Source organism: Bufo bufo, chromosome 3 (genome assembly GCF_905171765.1).
Source record: "Bufo bufo chromosome 3, aBufBuf1.1, whole genome shotgun sequence".
Classification (NCBI taxonomy): Eukaryota; Metazoa; Chordata; class Amphibia; order Anura; family Bufonidae; genus Bufo; species Bufo bufo.
Genome location: NC_053391.1, coordinates 415,933,654 through 415,949,592, shown reverse-complemented (window position 1 = coordinate 415,949,592; position 15,939 = coordinate 415,933,654).

Here is a 15,939-nt window from a genome sequence, read left to right as displayed (position 1 = left end):
TAATTATTAGGCAACTTAACAAAAAACAAATATATACCCATTTCAATTATTTATTTTTACCAGTGAAACCAATATAACATCTCAACATTCACAAATATACATTTCTGACATTCAAAAACAAAACAAAAACAAATCAGTGACCAATATAGCCACCTTTCTTTGCAAGGACACTCAAAAGCCTGCCATCCATGGATTCTGTCAGTGTTTTGATCTGTTCACCATCAACATTGCGTGCAGCAGCAACCACAGCCTCCCAGACACTGTTCAGAGAGGTGTACTGTTTTCCCTCCTTGTAAATCTCACATTTGATGATGGACCACAGGTTCTCAATGGGGTTCAGATCAGGTGAACAAGGAGGCCATGTCATTAGATTTTCTTCTTTTATACCCTTTCTTGCCAGCCACGCTGTGGAGTACTTGGACGCGTGTGATGGAGCATTGTCCTGCATGAAAATCATGTTTTTCTTGAAGGATGCAGACTTCTTCCTGTACCACTGCTTGAAGAAGGTGTATTCCAGAAACTGGCAGTAGGACTGGGAGTTGAGCTTGACTCCATCCTCAACCCGAAAAGGCCCCACAAGCTCATCTTTGATGATACCAGCCCAAACCAGTACTCCACCTCCACCTTGCTGGCGTCTGAGTCGGACTGGAGCTCTCTGCCCTTTACCAATCCAGCCACGGGCCCATCCATCTGGCCCATCAAGACTCACTCTCATTTCATCAGTCCATAAAACCTTAGAAAAATCAGTCTTGAGATATTTCTTGGCCCAGTCTTGACGTTTCAGCTTGTGTTTCTTGTTCAGTGGTGGTCGTCTTTCAGCCTTTCTTACCTTGGCCATGTCTCTGAGTATTGCACACCTTGTGCTTTTGGGCACTCCAGTGATGTTGCAGCTCTGAAATATGGCCAAACTGGTGGCAAGTGGCATCTTGGCAGCTGCACGCTTGACTTTTCTCAGTTCATGGGCAGTTATTTTGCGCCTTGGTTTTTCCACACGCTTCTTGCGACCATGTTGACTATTTTGAATGAAACGCTTGATTGTTCGATGATCACGCTTCAGAAGCTTTGCAATTTTAAGAGTGCTGCATCCCTCTGCAAGATATCTCACTATTTTTGACTTTTCTGAGCCTGTCAATTCCTTCTTTTGACCCATTTTGCCAAAGGAAAGGAAGTTGCCTAATAATTATGCACACCTAATATAGGGTGTTGATGTCATTAGACCACACCCCTTCTCATTACAGAGATGCACATCACCTAATATGCTTAATTGGTAGTAGGCTTTCGAGCCTATACAGCTTGGAGTAAGACAACATGCATAAAGAATATGATGTGGTCAAAATACTCATTTGCCTAATAATTCTGCACGCAGTGTAGTGTGCTGCTCCTAGTTACCTCTGTGTGCATCAAGCAACCAATGAGAGGAGGAGCATGCATGAGATGAGTTTGCATCTATTGTTTTAGTGCATTATTTTCCCTGATTTTATAAATGTAGCTATGCACATCCACGAAAAAGCGTCGTCCTTAATTGTGAGCAGCGAGTGTTTGAGTAGACACAGAAGTGGGATGGTTACGCTGATAATAGCGTTACCACCGCTCACCATCTGTGTTGATTCCTCAAAGTTTCTTAAAACCTCACAGAGGTCAGACATCCATGCCTTCTTCTCGCTTGTGAATAGCGGAAGTTGACTGGAAAGGCGATGACCATGTTGCAGCGATTATTCCACTACTGCCCTCTGCTGCTCACAAAGCCTGGCCAACATGTGAAACGTCAAGTTCCAGCGTGTGCTCACGTCACACAACAGCTAGTGAGCTGCCAATTTCCTGCGCTGCTGCAGTGTTGACAGACCGGCTGAAGCTGTCGATGACTTGCGGAAATGTGCACACATGCGGCGCACCTTCACCATTAGCTCTGGCAAATTGGGGTAGGTTTTGAGAAACCACTGAACCACTAAGTTTAAGACGTGGGCTAGACATGGGATGTGTGTAAGCTTGCTGAGCTCCAAAGCTTTCCAAGTTACTGACATTATCAGACACAATCATGCCTGGTTCAAGGTTGAGTGGCAAGAGCCACAGCTCAGTCTGGTCTCTTATCCCCTTCAACAGCTCTGCCGCTATGTGCTGTTTGAAACCCTGATTGACGTAGGACCCGCAATCCTTGGCGTCGGTAGCACCTGTGCCATCCCTGGGTACGACTCGCTCCCGGCCTCCACAACGTTCACCCAGTGTGCCGTCACTGAAATGTAGCGTCCCTGGCCGAATGCACTTATCCATGTCTCCTTGGTTAAGTTGAACTTCCCAGTAACTACGTTGGTCAGGGCACGTTTGATGTTGCGGGACACATGTTGGTGTAAGGCGGGCATGGCACACCTTTAATAATAATGGCGGCTCGGGACTGCATTACGCGGGACGGCTGCCAACATTAGGCTGTGGAAGGCCTCAGTGTCCACAAGCCTAAATTTCCAGGGCCAGTCATTTGGAAAGTTACGCATTTAGTAGGCTGGGTATTTAGGAGGCTGGGTATTTGCACTTGCGTTCAAATGCCTGGGTTAAGGACATTTGTACGCTGCGCTGGGACACAGAAGTGGATGTGCAAGCTGATGGTGCTTGGGAAGGTCCAGGTGCAGGGCGGGGGGCATCCGGGCCTGCGTCTTGGACAGGGGATTGGCCAACACGTAACACAGGGGAAGAGGAGACAGTGGTGTGACCCGCAGACACTGATTGTGGACCCAGGCATTAAGTCCACCTATTAGGGTACTTTCATGCCATGTGGCGGATCATGCTGGTGGTGGTAAGGTTACTAGTGTTCACGCCTCTGCTCATTTTGGTACGGCACAGGTTGCAAATAAAAATTATTTTATCGTCCGCACTTTTCTCAAAAAAGCGCCATACTGCGGAACACCTACCCCTTGGCAAGGGAGGTTGCCGCAAGGGGTACTCCAGGAAACAGTTGCGTGCCTGTTTGGTGTGGCCCGCCTTCTCCCTTTTGCCACCCCACTGCCTCTTCCAGCCTGTTGTGGTGCAGCAGATCCCTCCCCCTCTGTACTGCTGTCCTCGCTAGCGTGTGTCTTAGGTTTTTCTGAATGACACTATCAATAACTTCAATGTAAGATTTTCTTTTTGGGATAGATTTCAAGTAGGCCTCAAATACCACAAACTAGTTATTTTCAGAATGGCAAATTTTGTAATGCTTTTTCAACCCAGAACAAAAAGTCTGCTTTGACGGTCACTACAAATAACTTGACCAGCTAAAACTGTGCAGATTTGGTTGAATAGAGATGTGAGACCTGTTTTTTTTTGCGCTGTGTGACAGTTATAGGTTTAATCACAGAATGACACTTCTATCAGCACGCTAGCATGTGTCTTAGGTTTTTCTGAATGACACTATCAATAACTTCAATGTAAGATTTTCTTTTTGGGATAGATTTCAAGTAGGCCTGAAATACCACAAACTAGTTATTTTCAGAATGGCAAATTTGGGAATGCTTTTTCAACCCAGAACAAAAAGTCTGCTTTGACAGTCACTACAAATAACTTGACCAGCTAAAACTGTGCAGATTTGGTTGAATAGAGATGTGAGACCTGTTTTTTTTTGCGCTGTGTGACAGTTATAGGTTTAATCACAGAATGACACTTCTATCAGCACGCTAGCGTGTGTCTTAGGTTTTTCTGAATGACACTATCAATAACTTCAATGTAAGATTTTCTTTTTGGGATAGATTTCAAGTAGGCCTGAAATACCACAAACTAGTTATTTTCAGAATGGCAAATTTGGGAATGCTTTTTCAACCCAGAACAAAAAGTCTGCTTTGACAGTCACTACAAATAACTTGACCAGCTAAAACTGTGCAGATTTGGTTGAATAGAGATGTGAGATCTGTTTTTTTTTGCGCTGTGTGACAGTTATAGGTTTAATCACAGAATGACACTTCTATCAGCACGCTAGCGTGTGTCTTAGGTTTTTCTGAATGACACTATCAATAACTTCAATGTAAGATTTTCTTTTTGGGATAGATTTCAAGTAGGCCTGAAATACCACAAACTAGTTATTTTCAGAATGGCAAATTTGGGAATGCTTTTTCAACCCAGAACAAAAAGTCTGCTTTTACGGTCACTACAAATAACTTGACCAGCTAAAACTGTGCAGATTTGGTTGAATAGAAATGTCAGGTCTATTTTTTAGGCGCTGTGTGACAGGCTCAACTTGCCCCTGATGTAATATATGGCCAAAAAATAACCACACTGTTGATGGTTAAATGCACTTGGGTGACACAGGCTCAGCCTGCAGCTGATGTAGTATATGGCCAAAAAATAATCAGACTGTTGATGGTTAAATGCACTTGGGTGAAACAGGCTCAGCCTGCAGCTGATGTAGTATATGGCCAAAAAATAACCAGACTGTTGATGGTTAAATGCACTTCGGTGACACAGGCTCAGCCTGCAGCTGATGTAGGATATAGCACAAAATAACCACACTATCGATGGTTAAATACACTTGGTGATAGCTCGTGCTGGCGCACCACAAGTCACAAAATGGCCGCCGATCACCCCAGAAAAAAAGTGATCTAAAAACGCTCTGGGCAGCCTCAAAAAAGTGAGCAAGTCAATAATAGCACTTCAATGATCCACAGCTGCAGATCGATCACAGAATGAAGTCTTTTGGAGGAGTTAATCTGCCTAATCTCACCCTAACGTCGCAGCTGCAACCTCTCCCTATGCTTGAATCAGCAGAGTGACGTGCAGCGCTACGTGACCCAAGCTTATATAGAGGCTGGGTCACATGCTGCACTGGCCAATCACAGCCATGCCAATAGTAGGCAAGGCTGTGATGGCCTCTTGGGGCAAGTAGTATGACGCTTGTTGATTGGCTGCTTTGCAGCCTTTCAAAAAGCGCCAAGAAAGCGCCGAACACCGAACCCGAACCCAGACTTTTACGAAAATGTTCGGGTTCGGGTCCGTGTCACGGACACCCCAAAATTCGGTACGAACCCGAACTATACAGTTCGGGTTCGCTCATCCCTACCCATGACACATCCATCAAGTGGTACAGGACAGCCAATTGAGACATTTCAGCAGATGGACATACCCCCTACCTTATAAATAGACTTGATCTGGCCGCCATTTTACATTCAGTGTTTTGCCAGTGTAGGGAGAGGTTGCTGTGTAGAGCAGGGACAGACTGTTAGGGACACCAAATGCTAGCTAATAGGGCCACAAAAGTCTTTTTAAGGACTGGTATAGGTGTGCTATCGATAGGTGTGATACACAGAGGGGTGCGATATGCTTATAATTTACTTTTATAATGAGTCAAAAACACATAGATCTATATAGTGATCACCTGGAAGTCAGGGGCCTAGGGGCTAGGGGCTTACTAGGGCCACTTTTATCTAGGGTAAGGTTCCAGACGGGGGCGCTCTTATCAGGGCGGGTGGTCTGTGGTTAGGCTATCAGGGCCAGAATAGCAACCCCCTGTAGGGCAATATCAGGGACAGTTCTTTGCCCACCCTGTCCTTCAATACCACATCATCATCTAGCCCAGGGATGGATGTTTTTTGCTTTCCCTCCGGGATTCATGGATGTGCACTGGAACCCCCCGGATTGTGGTAGGACATATGGTTTCTGATTTAGTGCCGCCGAGCACTTGTTATTGCCTACCACATCTATGATTTTTGCTTAACTTTAATAATTACATTTATTTTCATTTTGAGGGATATCTTTTCCATTCACACGTCCGCAAAATGGGTCCGCATCCGTTCCGCAATTTTGAGGAACATGTGCAGACCCATTCATTTTCAACGGGGCCGGAATGTGCTGTCCGTATTTGCGGATCCGCACTTCCGCATCCGTGCTTCCGTTTCCTCCAAAAAATAGAACATGTCCTATTCTTGTCCGCAATTGCAGACAAGATTAGGCATTTTCTATTATAGTGCCGGGGATGTGTGGTCCGCAAATTGCGGAATGCACATTGCCGGTGTCCGTGTTTTGCGGATCCGCAAAACACTTACGGACGTGTGAATGGACCCTCATAGTAACATTATTAAAAGTTACGTTTTATCTTTATGTATATTCTAATGGATTGCCTTCCTTGTACAATGTTATAATATACTTTCTATGTTATATTGTATTGTGCGGCAGTTGTGTGCGGTTCTGCTGCGATACCGCAGCTATATAGAGGGACAAATGTTATTGGAACAAATAATTTCTACTGGAGTGATATACCAGACCCCCCCAAAAAACTGATTGAAGCGGGGTGTTATATACCAATATACTTTCTTTATAGTGCATTTGGGTACTGTATAGTGCATTTGCGCATGCGCATACGCGAAAATTATATTGCAGATATTTTGCATTGAAAAAAATTATGAATGGAGATCGCAAAATTCTAATAATACATCTGGTATGTCACTGTCCATGTTGTGTGACTATTTGTGCACTTCTAGCAACTAGTTCTTGGCTGCAAATATCATCTGAAGGTTTTTCAGGTTCGCCTGCCATTAAAATGAATGGGACCTGCCGCGAACTTGCGGTTCGCGAACATTTGATCGCGTTTGCGCGTTTTATTCGCGAACAGTCCTGGCAGATGTCTGTCCATCACTATTGATGACCTGTCCTTAGGATATGTGATCAATATCAGATCTGGGGGGGTCCCACACCCAGCATCCCCATTGGTCAGCTGTACTCAACAGCCACTAGCATTGGAAAAAACATAGCAGACTAGGCCAGGAGCGAAAAGCTCTGTCCACTGTGTAGTGGCCATGTCGGTGTACTGCAGTTCAGCTCACATTTACTTAAAGGGAACCTGCTATCAACTTTATGATGACCTCACTGAGGGCAGCATAAATTAGTGACAGAAATGCTGATCTCAGCTGTGTGTCACACATCAGCTAAAAGTAAGTGGTGGCTGAGAACCAGCATCATAATCATTGCAGCCCAGGCCTTGAAAAGAGTCAAATCTACCTGAGAAGAGTTGTGGTTATTCATAATCTCCTGCTCTCCCGCCCACCTGCTGATGTTTGTCAGTTCTCTCCTAGAGAGAAAGGAAGAAAACTAGGTAGAAAACTGTCAGTCATCAGCAGGTGGGCAGGAGAGCAGGAATTCATGAGTAACCATGACTCTTCTCAGGTGGCTTTGACTCTTTTCCAGGCCCAGTCTGGAATGATTGTGATGTTGGTTCTCGGCAACCAACATACTTTTAACTTATAAATGACAGACTGCTGAAATCAACTAACCTGTCTCTACTTTATTCTTCCATTATTATGGGCAACATAAAGTTGATGACAGGTTCCCTTTAAATTTGAGCCGTAATAACCCAGCATGGTTATGGTCGTGACTTCTGGATTCGCATGCAGTTGCCTGCGGTTTGGTTTTATTGTCAACCATATGGTGAGGGCTGCTGTTATGTTGCCTCACATGTGGTTGCCGCTGGCAACAGGTTTGTACTTGGCAGTATAGCAGCCTGAGCTGTTGCTAGGCAGCTTGCTGTCAAGTGCATGCGGTTGCACCTGGTTCGGTGTGTGTGTGCATGTCTGCACTTTCCATGTTTGGTGTGCACGGGGTTGTTTGTGTGTTCACTTCCCCTTTAAGTTGCTGTCTTCCCTTGTCTGGTGTGAGAAGGGTTAATTCCCTTCCTAGACTGTGAGCACTGGGTGTGTCTGTGTGGGTGTGGCTACTTGGGCCACTTGGGCCTATATAGCCTCTGCTGAGAGCAGTAGTCAGAGGGGTACTTCAGCCATGGTCTGCTGGAGTCATCCTCATACCTTATACCATCTGCCAGTGAGGGCCACCCTTGTGGTCATAGCAAATGTCATGTGATGTTTAGTCGATGTTGTTTTCCTTCTGTTATTTAATGCAGCTATGGATCTGGGTTCCTGTCTGTATGTGTGTTGGCTGTGTCCTTTTAAGTATGGTGTGGACGTCAGCGTGTCAGCACAGGGATCCAGTCAGCAAGGCTGTGGCAGGTAGGTGGAACTAGTGCAGTTCACCTGCCATATCCATAGGTCTGTTTTTGTATCCCTTTTCCTTGCAGCTTGGCCAGTGAGACTCCTGTTCCTCCGTGTCCAGGAGGAATGGGCTGTCTACCCAGTTCCTAGCTCAGGGATTGGCGGAGGGTCAGTAGGGATCCGAGGTTCCTGAGTATGAGCCCTCCTACCTTCAAGGTCGGCTCATGCAGCTAGGAGTCAGGGTCAGATTAGGGAAGCTCTAGGAGGTGACCTGCTCCCTATTTCTGTCATCCTGGTCGAGCAGCCATTAACATCTTCTGGCATCGCACGGCTGAGGATTTCCCCCATCCTCAGCCGTGACAGCATGGCCACTACACAGTAGCCGGAGCTATTCTACTTCTGACTGTAATATGTCTCCAAGTGAAAAATATTTATGGATGAAAAATATTTATATTAAATACCAATTAATACCAATTAATATTATATCAAATATTATTTAAAATTTCCCCCTCTTGAGGGTGAGATAATATTTTCGAACCCACAACATCAAATTTTACAATTATCTTGGACACTTGATTCTTCTTTTCTTCTTTATAAATTAATGGTCCTTCAATTATTTATTTGACAACAAAATAATAATATTTGCTGAACATATGGTAAACTGTGATTGAATACCAATGAAATAAATTTAACAGCTAATCTAATATCTATTAGGCATCTTTTTCTCTTCATCATCTTCCCCTGGTCTCGTCATGGTCTTGATACTGTAATTTCACTTATTCATCTTAAATTTGAGTCACATAAAGTCTATGATAAGATTGATAGAACTGTATGTAGATGATGTGCCGTCCTTAACCCCTTAACGACCCAGCCATTTTTCACCTTATGGACCAGGCCATTTTTAGCAAATCTGACGTGTCACTTTATGTGGTAATAACTTTAAAACGCTTTTACTTATCCAGGCCATTCTGAGATTGTTTTCTCGTCACATATTGTACTTCATGACAGTGGTAAAATTAAGTAAAAAAAAATTCATTTTTATTTATAAAAAAAATACCACATTTACCAAAACTTTGGAAAAATTAGCAAATTTGCTAATTTCAATTTCTCTACTTTTATAATAGATAGTAATAACTCCAAAAATATTTATTACTTTACATTCCCTATATGTCTACTTCATGTTTGGATTATTTTGTGAATGCCATTTTATTTTTTGGGGACATTAGAAGGCTTAGAAGTTTAGAAGCAAAACCCACTTTTTAAGGACCAGTTCAGATCTGAAGTCACTTTGTCAGGCATACATAATAGAAACCACCCAAAAATTACCCCCTTTTAGAAACTACACCCCTCAAGGTATTCAAAACTGATATTACAAACTTTGTTAACCCTTTAGGTGTTCCACAAGAATTAATGGAAAATGGAGATGAAATTTTTGAATTTCACTTTTTTGGCAGATTTTCTATTTTAATGAATTTTTTTCCACTAACAAAGCAAGGATTAACAGCCAAACAAAACTCAATATTTATTGCCCTCATTCTGTAGTTTATAGAAATACCCCATATGTGTTCATAAACTGCTGTACGGGCACACGGCATTGCACAGAAGGAAAGGAACGCCATATGGTTTTTGGAAGGCAGATTTCACTGGGATAATTTTATGCTGTCATGTCACTTTGAAGACCCCCTGATGCATTCGTAGAGTAGAAACTCCAAAAAAGTGATCCCATTTTATAAACTACACCCTTCAGGGTATTCAAAACTGATTTTACAAACTTTGTTAACCCTTTAGGTGTTACACAAGAATTAATGGAAAATGGAGATGAAATTTCAGAATTTCACTTTTTTGGCAGATTTTCCATTTTAATAAATTTTTATCCACTAACAAAGCAAGGGTTAACAGCCAAACAAAACTCAATATTTATTGCCCTCATTCTGTAGTTTATAGAAATACCCCATATGTGTTCGTAAACTGCTGTACGGGCACACGGCATTGCACAGAAGGAAAGGAACGCCATATGGTTTTTGGAAGGCAGATTTCACTGGGATAATTTTAAGCTGCTATGTCACATTTGAAAATCCCCTGATGCACTCCTAGAGTAGAAACTCCAAAAAAAAGACCCCATTTTGGAAACTACGGGATACGGTGGCAGATTTTTTGGTACTATTTTAGGGTACATATGATTTTTGGTTGCTCTATATTTCACTTTTTGTGAGGCAAGGTAACAAAAAATAGCAGTTTTGGCACAGTTTTCATTTTTGTCATTTACAATGTTTATATGACATGTAAGATCATGTGGTATTTTTATAGAGCAAGTTGTTATGGATGCGACAATACCAAATATGACACCTTTTTTGGGTTGTTTGTTTCAGTTTTACATAATAAGCATTTTTGAAAAAAAAATCTTTTTTAGTGTCTCCATATTCTGAAAGCCATAGTTTATTTTTTGGGCAAATTTTTTTTGGTATGAGATGACGGTTTGATTGGTACTATTTTAGGGTGCATATGATTGCTTGCTACTACACTTTTTGTGATATAAGGTGAAAAAAAATGGCTTTTTCTACACCGTTTTTTTTATTTTATTTTTTTACGGTGTTCATCTGAGGGTTAGGTCATGTGGTATTTTGATAGAGCAGGTTGTTACGGATTCGGCGATACCTAATATGTCTACTTAAAAAAATAATAATAATGACATTTAACACAACATAAGCATTTTTGAAACAGAAAAAAATCATGTTTTAGTGTCTTCATAGGCTGAGAGCCATAGTTTTTTTTTTTGGGGGGCGATTGTCTTAGGTAAGGGCTCATTTTTTGCGGGATGAGGTGTTGGTTAGATTGGTACTATTTTGAGGGGCATACGCCTTTTTGATCGCTTGGTGTTGCACTTTTAGTGATGTAAGGTGACAAAAAATTGTTTTTTTAGCACAGATTTAATTATATTTTTTTGATGGTGTTCACCTGAGGAGTTAGGTCATGTGGTATTTTTATAGAGCCGGTCGATACAGATGCGTCGATACCTAATATGTCTACTTTTCATTTTTTACCTATTGTTTACACATTTTTTTTTTACTTTGTTTTGGGAAAAGGGCACTTTTTTATTTTTTTACTTGAAACGTTAATTTTTTTTTTAACTTTCTTTTTTTAACTTCTTTTTTCACTTTATTTTTTGTCCCACTATGCAACAGGGTCTGATCCCTGTTTCAATACAGCACAATACATCTGTATTGTGCTGTATTGAACTGTCAGTGTCTTACACTGTAAGACGCTAACAGTTGCCTAGGAGACCCAGCCCTGGTGCTGGATCTCCTGGGCTTCCATAGCTGGCAGTCCCGATGCCTGTTCAAGGCATCGGGGCTGCCATAGCAAACCTTGGTTCCCCGTCACCGCAGCACGGGGACCCGATGGGGATGTACAAGCTGCCGCAAACCCCCTGTATGCTGCGGTCAGCGTGACAGCTGCATACAGGGGGTTAATCCGCCGGCATCGGTGTTTTCACCAATGTTGGCAGATACAACAGGGGCCCGGCTGTCAGTATTAGCCGGGCCCCTGCTGCTGATCACGGCAGCAGTCGTGGTGCAGCGCGTTAACCCTAGAGAAGAACTTTACAAGGAATTTTAAGTAACTGTCCATTCAACCTCATATGAAGAATTTCACGCTCTCAGCATGATTCTTGACAATCAAGTAAAATTAATGTAGTCCTTTAACAAAGCTTTTAACTTTAGTATCACAAGTACCTGAACTTCACAGAGGTGTTTATGGCAATCCAATAAATTAGCTTTTATTTTTCCAGAAAAAAACAAACACACTAGGCCCATAGGTGCTAAAATATCTCACTTCTGGAAACCCTAACTATTCTAACTCTAAATCACTTACTAAAGCTCTTCAGCACTCGCTCTTCTTGAGCTTAATTCTCCATTTTGGATGCCAGTCCTTCTGTCACAGACCTCCTTTCTGTGTGGACAGAACGTTCTTTCTATGAACTTTACCTCTGGAGTTGTCTATGGACAGGTGTGCTTCAGGTGCTCTTCACCCTTGTCTTGGGTCACTCTCCAGTGCCCCTAATCTTCACACCTTTCCCAGAATTTTCCTGGGACTCTGTGCACATCAGTCTTTATGTTTATAGACTTCATGAATATCATAGTCTCTAGAAAACATTACATTTCCTGTTGACTTTAGTCTTGATTGAATATATCTTCTTCTTTCCTATTACTACACCAAAGTTAGTGATTATAGCTGACCTATATTATCACAGTGTACCATACCATTCATTTATTGCCATATTATATTTCAACACATTATAGATGTTTATATATTATTGAAAATATTATCCTAATACAAAATCCTTTATGCAAGTGTAGCCTTTTTATCTTTATTCCTTCAGTCCTATATCTTTGTGGAATTTTTTATAAATAAAAATTATATTGATTAATTTTATTGACCACACAAAATATTTCTTTCTACAGTAAAACCAAATCTTTACCTTTTTTTTTCTTTTCTTTTCAACGTTCTTTTTATTGAAATATAATTGTGAGAAGCAATAGTAGCAGAAAAACATGGTACACAATGGCAAAAAGAGGGAAACTGGGCATACAATAATGACAGTTGCTGGAGCGTAAGCACCAGGAATCACTGTGTTCAGGTTACATAAAACATAACAGATGTTGGAGGTCATCAGAGTGAACCAGGCTATATGTGTGTACCGAGTTGAGTAGCAATAACATAAAGATTAATAGGGTTTCCCATTGAATGTTTCATTAAAACAGCAGAACAACAATTAAAGAGGAAGGGGGGGGGGAGGACAGATGGGAAGCTGGGCACAAGGAAGGGAGGGGGGGTGCACTGTTTAGTCCAGTACAGATTGATAACACTTCTTGTTCACCACCTACCTAAAATAAATAGCCAAGGTGCGGAGGGGGAGGTTGGAGGGAGTATCGTATCAGGGCCTAGAAGCGGTGTGCAGACCGGTTCATCCTATGTTGTAAGTTTTCGAAAAGTCGCCCAGCAGCTCCATATTTTCTGGAATGTATTGTGACTTTTTGCCTCCCAGCCAGCTAATTCCTCTAGTCGGAATAAGGAGTCTACTCTTTTAACCCACTGCTCCAACGAAGGAGGGGAAGTTGATTTCCAATAAGTTGGCACTAAAATTCTAGCAGCAGCTAAAAGATGCTTAATTAGCTTCAGAGTATATTTAGGGATTTTCACAGGAAAAAGATGTAGAAGGCAAGACTCAGGACATATAGGAATATTCATATTGGTAATGCTATTAATTTGGGAAATTACTGAGGACCACTACGGACCAATAAGAGGGCAAGTCCACCACATATTCATAAATGTGCCCTTATGCAGGCAACATCTCCAGCAGGTGGGACTATAGTCAGGATTAAATGTATGCAACTTAGCCGGTGTGAGGTACCTTCTAGTGAGAACTTTATAACCCGATTCTTGCATCCTAATACACCTAGATACCTGTTTGGGAGCTATAAAGAGTCTGTTTAGGTCGTCTGCTGAGAATTCCTTACCTAGGTCGTTCTCCCATACCCTGATGAAGGGAAGTTTCTCTTCTACAGTCTGGGCAGATAAAAGTTTGTTGAGGGACGAGACTACTTTTTTAGGTTTTTTTTGTTGAGAGATGAAAGATTCAAATTTTGTCATTGGTCTATGTAATGAGTCGTCTTGGAAAAGTTGTTTGACTGAGAGAAGGAACTTGTTGTATATCAGTGGGGAAATAGATGTACAATCTAGTTGTGTAGCTAGTTCTTCTCTAGCAGGTAATACGCCGCCAGCTAAAATTGAGTCGACCAGAGTGCAATTAAGTTTAAGTTCCTTTGGGATCGTGTTATTATGTTCTGCTTCCGCATTCACTATTATATCTAAGACTCGGAGTGGGGGGGAAGGGAAAGGCGAGCATTGAGAACGAACGCCTCTCATATTCCAGATCCTGTACGTTTCAGCTATAATGTTGTTTGGAATTGTAGGGATTTTGGCATTATCTGGATTCGAAAAGATGACGTGGCGTAGCGGGAAGCATAATAAATCTTCTTCAATAGGAATCCAAAGTTTATGTGCCGGTTTCCTTATCCAATCTACTATTCTATTTAAGTGCACTGCTGTGACAAAAGATTTAGGTGCTGGGAGTTCTATGCCACCATGTTTTTGTTGGAGCTGAAGTGTGGAATATTTTATTCTGGGCTTTTTATGATTCCAGATGTATTTAGAGAAGATCCGGTTTAGTTTGGCATAAAAGGTGTTGGGGATGCGTATTGGTAACGCTTGAAGAAGGTATGTTACTTTCGGCCAAAGTATGCATTTAGCTACGTTTTTACGTCCAAACCACCATAAATATGGCGTGGGCCATTCCGCTATGATTTTTGATAATGCAGACAACAAGGGTACAAAGTTATTTTTATAAAGTTAAGAGTGCTTAGGGGAGATATTTATTCCTGAGAATTTGATAGATGGTTGTGACCAGTCAAAAGGCGAGGAACGAGCCAGTTTGGAAGACAGACGTTGAGAGTGGGATATATTTAAGGCTTGGGACTTGCTCATATTTATCTTGAAATTGGCAACAGTTCTGAAATCTTTGAAAAGGATTTCGATGGCAGGGAGAGCGATCTCGGGGTCTATGAGCATTAGCAACAGGTCGTCGGCATATGCAGCTGCTCTGTGCTCTCTACCTCCACATTTGATACCATGGATCTTAGGGTCTTGCCTTATCTTTTGCAGTAAAGTCTCCATTGCTAATACAAAAAGAAAGGGAGACAACGGGCAGCCTTGTCTGGTGCCGTTGGAAATAGAGAACACAGGAGACAGCATTTCGTTTACCTTTACCCTAGCAGTCGGGTTGGCATACATGGTGAAAATAGCGTTTACGAAAGGACAAGGTAGACCGAAAGCCGCTAGGGAGGCTTTCAAGTATGACCAATGCATTCGGTCAAACGCTTTTTCAGTGTCGGTACTTAGTTATATAAACAGGGTTTTAGTTTGCTGGGCGTATGTTATTAAGTGAAGAACTCTATATATATTGTCCCTCCCCTCCCGCCCTGGGACAAAGCCGACCTGGTCCGGGGCAATAAGTGAAGGCAGGATTTTCTGCAATCTTTGTGCTAAGATTTTTGCAAATACCTTTAAATCAATGTTTAGTAAGGAAATTGGCCTGTAATTGCTGCATAGTGATGGGTCTTTACCTTCCTTGTGTATGATGGAGATTTGTGCCATAAGAGTCTGTTTATGAAAAGGTACTCCCTTAAGGGCCGCGTTGTATAATTTACATAAGTGTGAAGTTAGGTCATCAAGAAAGGTATTATAGTAGAAAGACGTTAGTCCGTCGGGGCCTGGGCATTTGTTCTTGGGCAGCGATAAGATGGCATCTTTAATTTCTTGATGTGAGTTATCAGAGCACAATGTTTCAGCCTGTGTGGCGCTAATTTGTGGGAGACATAAGTCAGAAAGATATTTAGTCGTAAGTTCCTCTTTCTGCTGGGTCCTAGCCTCATCCTGTGAAGCATTAACATTGTTTAGAGAGGTGTAGTATTTGGCAAACTCCCTAGCGATTTCCTCAGTTTTTTGTACCATAATGTTTGTAGAGTCTCTCAAAGCGGCGATATAAGATTTGTTTTTTCTAGCCTTAATTTGTGCTAGCATGAATCTTGTCGGCTTATCACCCTGTGCGTATTGTTTGTATTGTGCAAAAAGATAGGCTTTAGCTGAATACAGCTTTAGAGCGTTTTTGAGTGTCTCGCGCAAGGTAGTTAATTCTTGTAAATGGGATGACAACAAGGATTGTTTGTGGAGGCATTCTAGTCTTGAAATCATTTGTTGTAAATCCAGTACGTATTTGGATTTTTCTCTGTGCTCATAAGCAGCCAATGAAATTAATTCACCTCGTATATAAGCTTTGTGGGATTCCCACAATGTCTGAATAGAGACTTCTCCGTTGTCATTCCGTTCAAAGAAACCCTCAAGGAGTTACTTGATTTTTTTGGTGTTTTGAGGAGATTTAAGTAGGAGG